Source organism: Lemur catta, chromosome 6, assembly GCF_020740605.2.
Source record: "Lemur catta isolate mLemCat1 chromosome 6, mLemCat1.pri, whole genome shotgun sequence".
Classification (NCBI taxonomy): domain Eukaryota; kingdom Metazoa; phylum Chordata; class Mammalia; order Primates; family Lemuridae; genus Lemur; species Lemur catta.
The window spans coordinates 97,660,650-97,670,756 of record NC_059133.1 but is presented as its reverse complement, the minus strand read 5'-3'; the positions used below and the strand labels follow the sequence as shown (position 1 = coordinate 97,670,756).

The 10,107-nt window shown below is 53.3% G+C and overlaps 1 long non-coding RNA gene and 1 other non-coding gene across 2 annotated transcripts; one reads left to right on the top strand and one right to left on the bottom strand.

The window, feature by feature from the left end:
• Positions 1–308: 308 nt before the first annotated feature.
• Positions 309–435, top strand: LOC123640940. Its single transcript, XR_006736167.1, has one exon. It is a non-coding gene; the product is annotated as a U6atac minor spliceosomal RNA (small nuclear RNA).
• A 1,803-nt stretch (positions 436–2,238) lies between these two features.
• On the bottom strand, positions 2,239–5,358 carry LOC123640180. Its single transcript, XR_006735895.1, has 2 exons — positions 4,970–5,358; positions 2,239–3,758 (listed from the first exon to the last, which is right to left on the bottom strand). It is a non-coding gene; the product is annotated as an uncharacterized LOC123640180 (long non-coding RNA).
• Between the last annotated feature and the right edge of the window lie 4,749 nt (positions 5,359–10,107).

The following is a 10,107-nucleotide window of genomic DNA, read 5'->3' as shown; positions in this document are numbered from 1 at the left end:
GGTTAGAGTGCCGTGGTGTGGTGTCATCATAGCTCACAGCAACCTCAGACTCCTAGGCTCAAGTGATCTTCCTGCCTCAGCCTCCTGAGTAACTGGCACTACAGGTACACCACCACGCCTGGCTAATTTTTTTCTACTTTTAGTAGAGGCAGGGTCTCCCTCTTGCTCAGGCTGGTCTCAAAGGCCTGACCTCAAACGATCCTCCAGCCTCGGCCTCCCAGAGTGCTGGGATTACAGGTGTGAGCCACCGCACCCCACCTTCAGGTCAGTTTCTGAATCAAACTGGAAAGCAATTTAAGGTGGTGGGAGTGTTGTATGAAAGGAGAGAAGGTTAGCACTCCCCTTGACAAGGATGGAAGAGGCTCTCGGGCCTGTACAACACGCATACGGTTAAGGCATTGCCACCTACTTTGTGACATCTAACCATCATTTTTGTACTACTCAGCTATAAGAAACAATGGTGATATAGCACCTCTTGTATTTTCCTGGATAGAGCTGGAACCCATTCTACTAAGTGAAGTATCCCAAGAATGGAAAAATAAGCACCACATGTACTCACCATCAAATTGGTTTCACTGATCATCACCTAAGAGCACATTTAGGAATAACGTTGGTCGGGTGTCGGGCAGATGTGGGGGGGAGGGGATGGGTGTATACATACATAATGAGTGCGATGCGCACTGTCTAGGGGATGGACACGTTTGAAGCTCTGACTCAGGGGGGTGAGGGGGCAAGGGCAATATATGTAACCTAAACTTTCATACCCCCATAATATGCTGAAATAAAAAAAAAAAAGATTAAGCACATTAACATATCTAAAGAAACAACATGTCCCCTTGAAGGGCAGGAGCTTAGAAAAAGAAGCTCTACTGGGAAAACTGGGCCCTGTGTTTTAAAGAACTGTCCAAGAGAAATGATGCTGTGACGTGGGCCCGCAACATGTTGCCCAAGAAGCAGGTATGCCCCATACTGGAGATGGATCTTTGGGTTATTATAGCTTGATTACCTGGGTGGGCAGGCCTAGCCAATGAGGTGATTCAGTGAACTCCCTTGCTCTGATTCCATACCTGTCAAGCTATCTTATTTAAAAACTTCGCTTCCCATTCGGGTGATGGATACACCAAAAACCCAGATTTCACCACTATACAGTAGATACATGTAACAGAATTCAACTTGTAACCCCTAAATCTATTAAAATAAAAAATAATTATTTGGCTTCCCAGTTAAAAAAAAAAAAAAAGGTGGTGGGAGTCACCTGTTCCTGTCATAGCTGTCACTAATGAGCTGTATGACCTTAGCTGAGCCATTTGGTCTTTCTGCAATTGTTTCTTGGGCTGTGAAATGTGGGGGCTGCAGTCACCGAGTTCTACGGTCCCTTTCAGCTGTAAATTCTAAGGCCTGCGATTAAACCACCTGAGTGGTTTAAGTTCCATCTTTCTGCATGGAAAGCCAGCAGCAGAATGCTCCGCACGTCTTTGTGAAGAAATACTTCCTGAGTGCCTACTGTATGCAAAGCAGTATCCTTTTCCCCTTTCCTTCAAGGGCTCACAATCTAGTAAAAGAGATAAAAATAATTCCAATAAAAGGCTGTTCGTCTCTGATGGCTTCAAAGTCAGGCAGATCTGAGTATGAAGGCCAGCTCCAACACTGTGAGCAATGTAGGTTATTTGGGTCACTTAATCTCAGTTTCTCCATCTGTAAAATGGGTATAATAATAGGAACTATGTCAGGGGTCATTTTAAGAGTCAAATGAGATGATACAGGTAAGACAATTAACATGGTGCTTGACACATCATGAAGTGCAAAATGGTTGTCAGCAGCAAATATCTATAGAATACTCTGCAGCAGGCACTGTGCCAGGCCCTGGGCTAATGGAGATGAGGGACAGGATTCCTGCTCTGGGGAAGATCACCAGCTGCAGGGGAAGAAACAAGGAACAACTACAGTGCCCCGAGAGGCCGTACAGAGCCAGGCGGGAGAGGCACGGACACAGGGAAGGCAGCTGGCCCTGACACGGGGTCAAGGCAGGCATCTCAGGTCACAGCGGAGCTACGACTGGGCTGATGCTTGAAGTGTGGCCGGTGCTGTTCGCCACAGTGAGGAGACAGAGCAGTGCCAGGAGGGAACGCGTTCACGAACAGGCCAAACCCCGAGCACCTCTGCAGAACTGAATGCCCTCAGCAAGGCCAAGTGACGAGAAGTGAGCCCGAACGCTGGTTTCAGTAAAAAGGGATCCGCACAAGAAAATGCCTTCTTTTTATTAGACACACTAGTTCCCTTTTTAACCTAATCACTAGGAAGCTCAGAGCCAGTTTTTAGGTTCAAATGTTGCAGCACTTCCTTGAATCCAGGTTTTCTGGTGTAATTATTTTCTTGCCCAGGCTTCCTTCGCAGCTTGGACCTCAGCCTTTAATCTGCGGTTTATGGTCCTCGTGCCATTAGTTATAAACTGCCTTGAATCTTTTTTGAATACATTGAATACAGATGGTGTTTGAATGAATGAATGTATGAACTGTAAAATGCAGACATGTACAGAAAAGAAGGAAGTCAGACCCTTGGGGTAAGCCACACCAGGCAGCAGCACAGTCTGTCTTGCTCGTGGCAGTACTGGACACTGCGGGCCCTCAGTGAGCTGCTGACTCAGAGGACAGTGAGGCTGTGTCACCAGAGTACACCAGGACTGACCTCCAGCCACTCCCTGGCTGCATTGCACATTCTGGCCCTTCACTGGACTTCTGTGTACACTGTTCACTAATTGTTTTGGCTGAAAGCCTTGTTGCTCCAGCCAGATGGCAAACTGTCCCTCAAGGACAGATACTTTGTCATACATGCCTGTGTCCTCTAGAATTGCACCTACACAGCGCTGGTCACAAAGCAGCCTCCCCAAATTTCTGTGGCTTTAGTCAAATGAGCACCTGCAATTCCTTGCAATTGAACAAAGATGAACCACCCTACCCAGTTCAAGTCAGGCTAGAATCATTTCCGCTCTGATCACACATTCGAACATAGAGTGGCATCGCTTTCATTCATCCTGGTAGTCAATGAATATCTGCTGAAGGAAAGAAGGAAAGAACTGCTTCCTATTGGCCCAGCTTGAAGGTCTTTGCGCACAGTTTTCTCAACAGCATTATCTGGCCCCTTTACACAAAAGGCAGGGGAGGGGGAGGAGCACGCAGCCTCCCAGGGAAGGGGCAGAGGCTCCCGGTGAGCAGAGCTGGACAGGGCAGGCAGGTCTCTAGAAGCTGCCGCCACTGCTGCGCTCCCCATTGGATGGACTGGCCACTTACCGAGAGTCAGGCTCAGGCCAAGGACTGGCCAGGTGACACTCACAGTACTCATGGTGTCCTGGGATCCAAGTGGCCTCTCACATACTCTCTCCCTTCCTGCTTCTTTCTTTCTCTTTCTCTCTCTCCCCCTTTCTCTCTATTCCTCTCAGTGAAAGGACGCCCTTGACAAGAGTATCAGGTTTCAGTTGGCTGTGTCCTGGGAAATTACAAGATCTTTTCCCCTCTTTCTAACCAGGATTACACATGCAGAGCGAGTGGCTGCCCTGGCCTGCCCACCCAGTCAGAAGGTGGGCAGGGTCACAGATCGAAGCTTCCAGGCCTGCTCTCTTCCTTCTTGGTATGATCCGCTCACGTCTGAACTCCAGGGACCCTCCCCCAAGAATGTGGCTGTCCTTGCTGCGGTGGGCAGCTCAGGCGTGCCCTCTCTGGGTCAGGCGTCAGGCTGCCAGATCTCCGTCCACTCCAGGACAGCTACATCCAGAGGGAAAAAGCGGAAACACCAGGTTATTTGTGATCAGATATTCCCTCTCATTTAGACAGAGACAGAGAAACAGGAGGCCAAGAGAGTAGGTGGGACTGAGAACAGCGAGGGGAAAGAGCAAAGGGCAGAGGAGAAATGACCAGAGGGACAGGAGGAACCCCGTGAATTCCCCTCTGCTCTGGTTCCAGCCACCGAGAGTGCAATGGAGGAAAGAGGGTGCTGAGGACTTGCCCCAGAGAGGTCGGACTTAGAAAATTTTAAAAGATTCAATATTGATGACAGCAGTGTGGAGACTGAGCCCTCCTGTCACCAGTGATAAGCATTCAGTAGCTACGACTCTGCTTTCCAGGGTAACTGCGGCCACGTGGTTCCTGGGTGCTGCTAATTTGAAAGGCCTGCAACACAGGGGCGGTCCTGGCCTCCATCAGCACCCACAGACACGCGGAGGTTGGCTGCTAACGCACTGGAGACTGGCATCACCAATGCCCTCACTTTCAGGCGGGAAAACCACAGCTGAGAGGCCACCTGATCCCACAGGTTCACTCAGGACTTGGGGATGGATGGCTCAGAGCCCGGCCTCGCCCTGCTCCACCCACAGGCCACGAGGCTCCCGGCCAACTAAGCAAGGAGTGCAGAGTGCAAAGCGATCTAAAAACAAAAACAGATGCACAGGTACAAAAGCAGGAGAATTGGGGGGTGGAGCCTGTGGCTGTGGGGTGGAGGCAGGGTTTGAGTTCCAGGGGGGCGGGTAATGGATGACTTTTGGCTCCAGTTGAAAGGGCAGACCCTGGCGTCCAGAGCTCCCGGTGCCAGCCTTCCCTCCCTCACCCACGCCTGGCTGCTGCGGCACCTGATATTTTCCAGGGCACAATATTTAGCACCTTCAAAAGAGGGCTGAAGGGGAGTCAGGATAGAGCGTCTGGCTCAGATTTCCCAACTCTGCACTAGACAAAGTCTTAGGAGCTATGAGCTGTGCACAGTCCTATCGTTCAGGTGAAACATAAAACCCAGGCCTCGGGAGTCACACCTGGTCGCCAAGGACACCCCAGCCTGGGGCTAAGCTAAGGGCATTAGCCCGGGTGGCTTGTGACTGCTCTGCAGCTCAGATCAGTCCTTCTGCAGACCCATAGCTCACCCCCACCTGTCACCTCCGAGACCCTCCAGCCAGGCCCCCTTCAGACACAAAATTCCCTGCACTTACCTTCGGGCTCACTCTGCTGAGGAAACAGCATGCAGCTTCCCAGGGTTATGAGAAATAACTTTCCTAGGAATGTCACCAGCTGCAGACGCCCCCGTCATAAACTGTCCCAGCTTTAAGCCGCCTAGGGCTTTTATCCCCTCCTCTTAGCTACTCATTACCCAGCTTAATTAGGCCAGGAAATGCTCTCGCGGAGGACACTCTCCGCAGGAGGCGCGACTGGAGGAGAGGTTCTCAGCAGCTCCACTTCCTGGGGCTGGAGCTGGGGGCTGGGGAGGCCGGCTGGGATGGCAGGCTGCGGCCTCCGCGAACAGCTGCCGGGAAAGAGGCAGAGACGTGCACATTTGCTCCCGGGCCCTCCTGGGAGCTGAGGGCTGCACTTGTTTACGGGAACAGCACCGGATCTGAAGGCTTGGAAGTCCCTGCCCACCCTCTCCCGGCCCATCTCCGTACACCAGCTTCGCCACCCTGCCCCCACCCTTTCCTGGGAGGAGGTTGCACCCTCCGTGAGCACTCACTGTTTCAGCCTGACCCTGAGTCCGTAACAACCAAATACACGGCCGAGATGACTCCCGCTCTCAGCCAGCCCCGACCTTCACCCTAGACTGCTCTGGTCACCAGCGTGTGCGTGGGGGTGGGGGGGGGGGTGCTGGGCCCCCCAGAAAAGCAGTAGTGCCGAGGTTCTCCCTGAGCGGGGGCGCGGGAGTGGGTCTGCCTGCTGTAAAGCTGGGTGTGCGTCACCCTTTTGTGCAGCTTTCTGCTCCCACAGTACTGGAGGGAGCGGCACGTCCAGGGTGAACAGGACGGGACTGATGTCAGACAGCTGGAGTCTGAGTCTGGCTCTGCCGGTGGGTATTCTGTGACATTCGACACACCCTTTCATTTTTCTGCACCTCCGTGTCCTTAGCAGCAAAAATGGGGATAGTAACATGGACCTCTTGCGAGGCTGAGATGATCTGCTTACCGTCCTTAGGCAGAAGCAGGCTCAGGGGTCTGGGCTCAGGATGCTGGTTCGGAGGCCTGCGAGGATTGACTGCTCTTCGAGGGAAGGTTTAGAAAGGAGGAAACAAATATTAATGAGCTCCGTTCATACTCACATCAGATACTGTGTGGAGACTTCGGGCTGTAAATGAGTAAAGTGAGGCTCAGAGAGGGTGGGTGGGGGCTGGCGAGCGGCAGAGCGGACCCTGTGGGGGGCGAGAGCAGGCCAGCTCTGCTGAGTCTGGGACTGCCTGGCAGCCTGGCAACGCGGAGGGCCGCCTGACCCTCAGCAGCCGCACCACCGGGGGATCAGCGCCCCCCCAGAGGGGACTGCCAGGGCTGAGAGTCAGATGCCATCCAGGAGTGAGTGTCTGGAGTGGGGTCTCGTCCTGGGAGCACGCCTCCACTGACCTTCCAGTCCTGGAGCTATTTGGTTCAGTCTTCGCCAGTTTATGGTTCTATGCCTTGTCTCTTCCATTGTGTTAATGTTTTCTAAGAAAATTTCTTGCTTTCTTCCTTCCGTCCTTTTTCTTTCTTTCGAGACAAATGTGCCCTGGGTAGAGTGCAGTGGTGTCATCGTAGCTCAAGCAGTCCTCTTGCCTCAACCTCCTGAGCATCTGGAGCTATGTTGCCCAGGCTGGTTTTGAACTCCTGGCCTCAAGTGACGCCCCCCCCCACCCCAGCCTTGGCCTCCCAATGTGCTGGCATTACAGGCATGAGCCACTGTGCCTGGCTGAGAAAATGTACATTTCTTGAAAAGTGACCTCACTTACTGCAAGAAAAAAGTGATTCGTGGTTCTCAGATATCCAACAGTGCTACGATTTGAAGTTTTATAAGTAACTTTGAAAAGTGCTTTCCCATTATTTCAAGAAAAAATAAAATGACGCCTGGCAGTGGTCAGGGGATTGGGGAGTACAGGGGCACCTCCAATTCCGTCCAGGGGAGGGCATAGTCCATTTACCCAGGCCCCTCCCCAGGTCTAGGTGCTCCTGGGTCCCCCCCCCAAAATCTGCATCTTTTCTTGACCCACACAAAGAATCCATACCCCTGCCTCCCCAAAGTCCTGTCCTTTGGTTTCGGGGTCCCACTAGTCATGGCACTCTTAGACTTGCTTGGCTGGCTGGTAAAGTGCTTCTCATTCGAAATACAGAAAATCAAAGCAAGTTCCTCTCTGAGCAGCCAGAGGCATAAGAAACCTTGGAGTCCTAAGGCTTGGTGGTCTCCAGCTGTGTCGCCCTCGGCTTGTGACCTGGTGGTCTCCAGCTGTGTCGCTCTCGGCTTGTGACCTGAGGTGAGTGAAGACAGGGAAAGAAGAAAATCAGCAGCCTCCCGGGACGAGAGAAGCCCAGGCAGCACGTCCTTCCCCGTGGCCCCAGCAGGCCTTGGTGGGCTTCTCGGACAGATGTCCCTAACCTGGAGCTGTCAGAGCCCAGGCCTGTCTGAAGGAAGGCTGGGCAGTGTGGGTGCAGGTGGGGGCTCCCGGGGCTGCGCCTGAGGGACGGGTGGGGCCCGCAGGCTCACACACCCTCACCCCCCCCCCACATTCTATGGCAAAGATGCCACGAGCTGTAACAGAAGGGTGAGGCCAATGCATAGCCTCTGAAACTCACAGAAACTTTCCTCTCAATCCCTGGGGGGCCTTTTAGGCCATCTCCCCATCTCCATGAGATCTGCAGGCCCCTCCCTCCTTTCTACCCCCCGGGAGGCATCATCTCCTCTGGTGGACTCCCATGCAGGGGCCGCCTTGGAGAGGCCGCCTCCACCCTGAGGAGCTTGGGGGCAAACATCTGCTCTCTGCCATTGTTCCCCTTATTTAGTGGGGAGGGAGGGACGGTGGTGCCCTCCAGCCCCCCTGGCTCAGCTGAATCACACACCCAAACAGCAGTTTGGCAAATCCTCCTCCAAAGTAACTGGGAAAAGCTGAAAACTCCTCTTGGCCTATGAGCGGGATTTTCAGGGTGTCATTCCCACGCTGCGTGGGTCCGGGAGGAGGAGTGACATCCGCCCTCCTCGGCAACACCCCTCCTTTGTTCTCTGGCTCCCTAGTGCCTGGCCAGGCTCTCGCAGACAGTACAGTCACCTGCACCCTGCCCTCCCCGCGGGGCCTGCCCCTGTGCCCCTTCTAACCACCCAGGCTTGCAGCACTGCCCCGGAGCCCTGGGCCTGGGCGGGCCTTGGCCTCACCAAACAGCTGAAGGCCAGGCCAAGGGGGCTGAATCACACCTTCTCCAGGGCTGGGCTGGGGCTCAAGTGCTCACCTGCTGACCTGCTTAGGAAATGCAGGGCAGGGGTTTGTTTCAACACCTTCCTGGCAATCCCACCCACTTAACACCAAGTTTTCAATGCCAGGTTTGGGACAGGGAATCTCAGTGAAGCTTGCACTAGCTTCGGCAGCTCTGCACTCTGGAAATGTCTGTTGAGCAACCGCTCGCTGTGGGGTTGGGGGTGCAGTGGGAACTAAATCAGATGGGGCAGCCCCTTCTCTGGCGCACCCAGGGAGGTGCTGCAAACCCACACACAGCGTGACAGGTGACAGTCAGGGGTACATGAAGAAAAGGGTCAGGGTTCAATGAAAATGAGTCAAATGAGGAGCAAAGTGAAGGAGATTTGAGGGGGTCAGGGAAGGCCTCTGGGAGGAAGTGCCATTTAAGCTGAGAGGAACAGAAATTAGCCACCGTCTTCCGGGTGGCTGTCAGAGGTAAAGCGCGAAGACAGCAGGAGCCGATATGCTCAAGCAGGCTCTAGCTCGGTTCTCCCTCAGATCTTTCCGCAAATGTTCTGTGTGGCCTGACAGCAGCCCTCCCTTTCCCAGGGCTGAGAGGAGGCACGAGCCTCACAAGTGCTGAGACCCCCAGTCAAGATCCAGCATATTGTGTTTTTTAGTGGCAGCATGTTCTTTCTCATTTCTACCCACGCCAGGGCAGGGAGAGCCTTCTTAGAGGACAGGACACGGGCTCTCTTCCCAGACTTAGCCGGACACGCCCTCCTCCAGATTCCCACCCACACTTCCGGGCACCCTCCTGCCCTCCTTGCGGACGATCTTGCAGGTTTGAGCTTTGACGCCTGTTTCTGCCGTCTCACTCTTTTGCCCCAGCCCAGCCTAGGACCACTGTCAACAGTTCAGTGCGCATCTCCCACGTGTCAACCCAGACACATACACATACCAAGTAGAACCATACCTTGGTTCTGTGATTGATTTCTCTTTTGTGTGTGTGACAGAGTCTCACTCTGTTGCCTGGGGCAAGTGCCGTGGCGTCAGCCTATCTCACAGCAACCTCAAAATCCTGGGCTCAAGCGATCCTACTGCCTCAGCCTCCCGAGTCGCTGGGACTACAGGTGCACACCACCATGCCCAGCTAATTTTTTCTATTTTTAGTAGAGACGGGGTCTCGCTCTTGCTCAGGCTGGTCTCGAACTCCTGAGCTCAAGCAATCCTCCTGCCTCGACTTCCCAGAGTGCTAGGATTACAGGCGTGAGCCACCGTGCCCGACCCTATGATTTCTTTTAACCAAATAATTTGCCTTCCAGTATATGGGGCTATCTCTTTGTTCTTACCTGCTTTGTGCTATTACTTAGTCTGGAAATCCTGATTTATTTAATTACTTCCTTATTGATGGATGTTTTGGGGTCCCCTCCACCTTTTTCTTTTTTTCTTTTTTGCTATTACAGCTTGGGTGACTTTTTAATAAGGTGAACTTAACGTGAGTTGGATTTCTTCCTCATTCTTTTTTTTCATTTATTTGAAGTCTTGGCCCATTTGCTCCTGAGCTGGACCCCCTCATCCTCTGACAGCCTCAGCCCCCTGCCTAGCCCTCCTTCTGGGTCCCATCCTGGTGCAACACGGTGATGAGTCACTGCCCTCTGTGTCCCCTGACACCCTCCCTTGTGCATGTGGCAGGCTGGGCTCACCACTTCAGGGCTGGAACTCCGATTGCTGCCCTCCCCCACCCTCCCAGCTCTCCTTTCCCTCTGCAGCCCTTGGGACAAACAGCTTGCTAGGGCGTGAGTGAGTCACCTCTTAGGGGAGGCCCCTCCAGCCTGCTCTTCCCTGGCAGGCTGATCTCTGTGACCATCCACTTCTGTCAACGCTTTCTCTCGTCTGTCCTGATCTTATTTGTCCGTTTATACTTTTTCATTGTCTCCTTTGAACCTTGCTTTC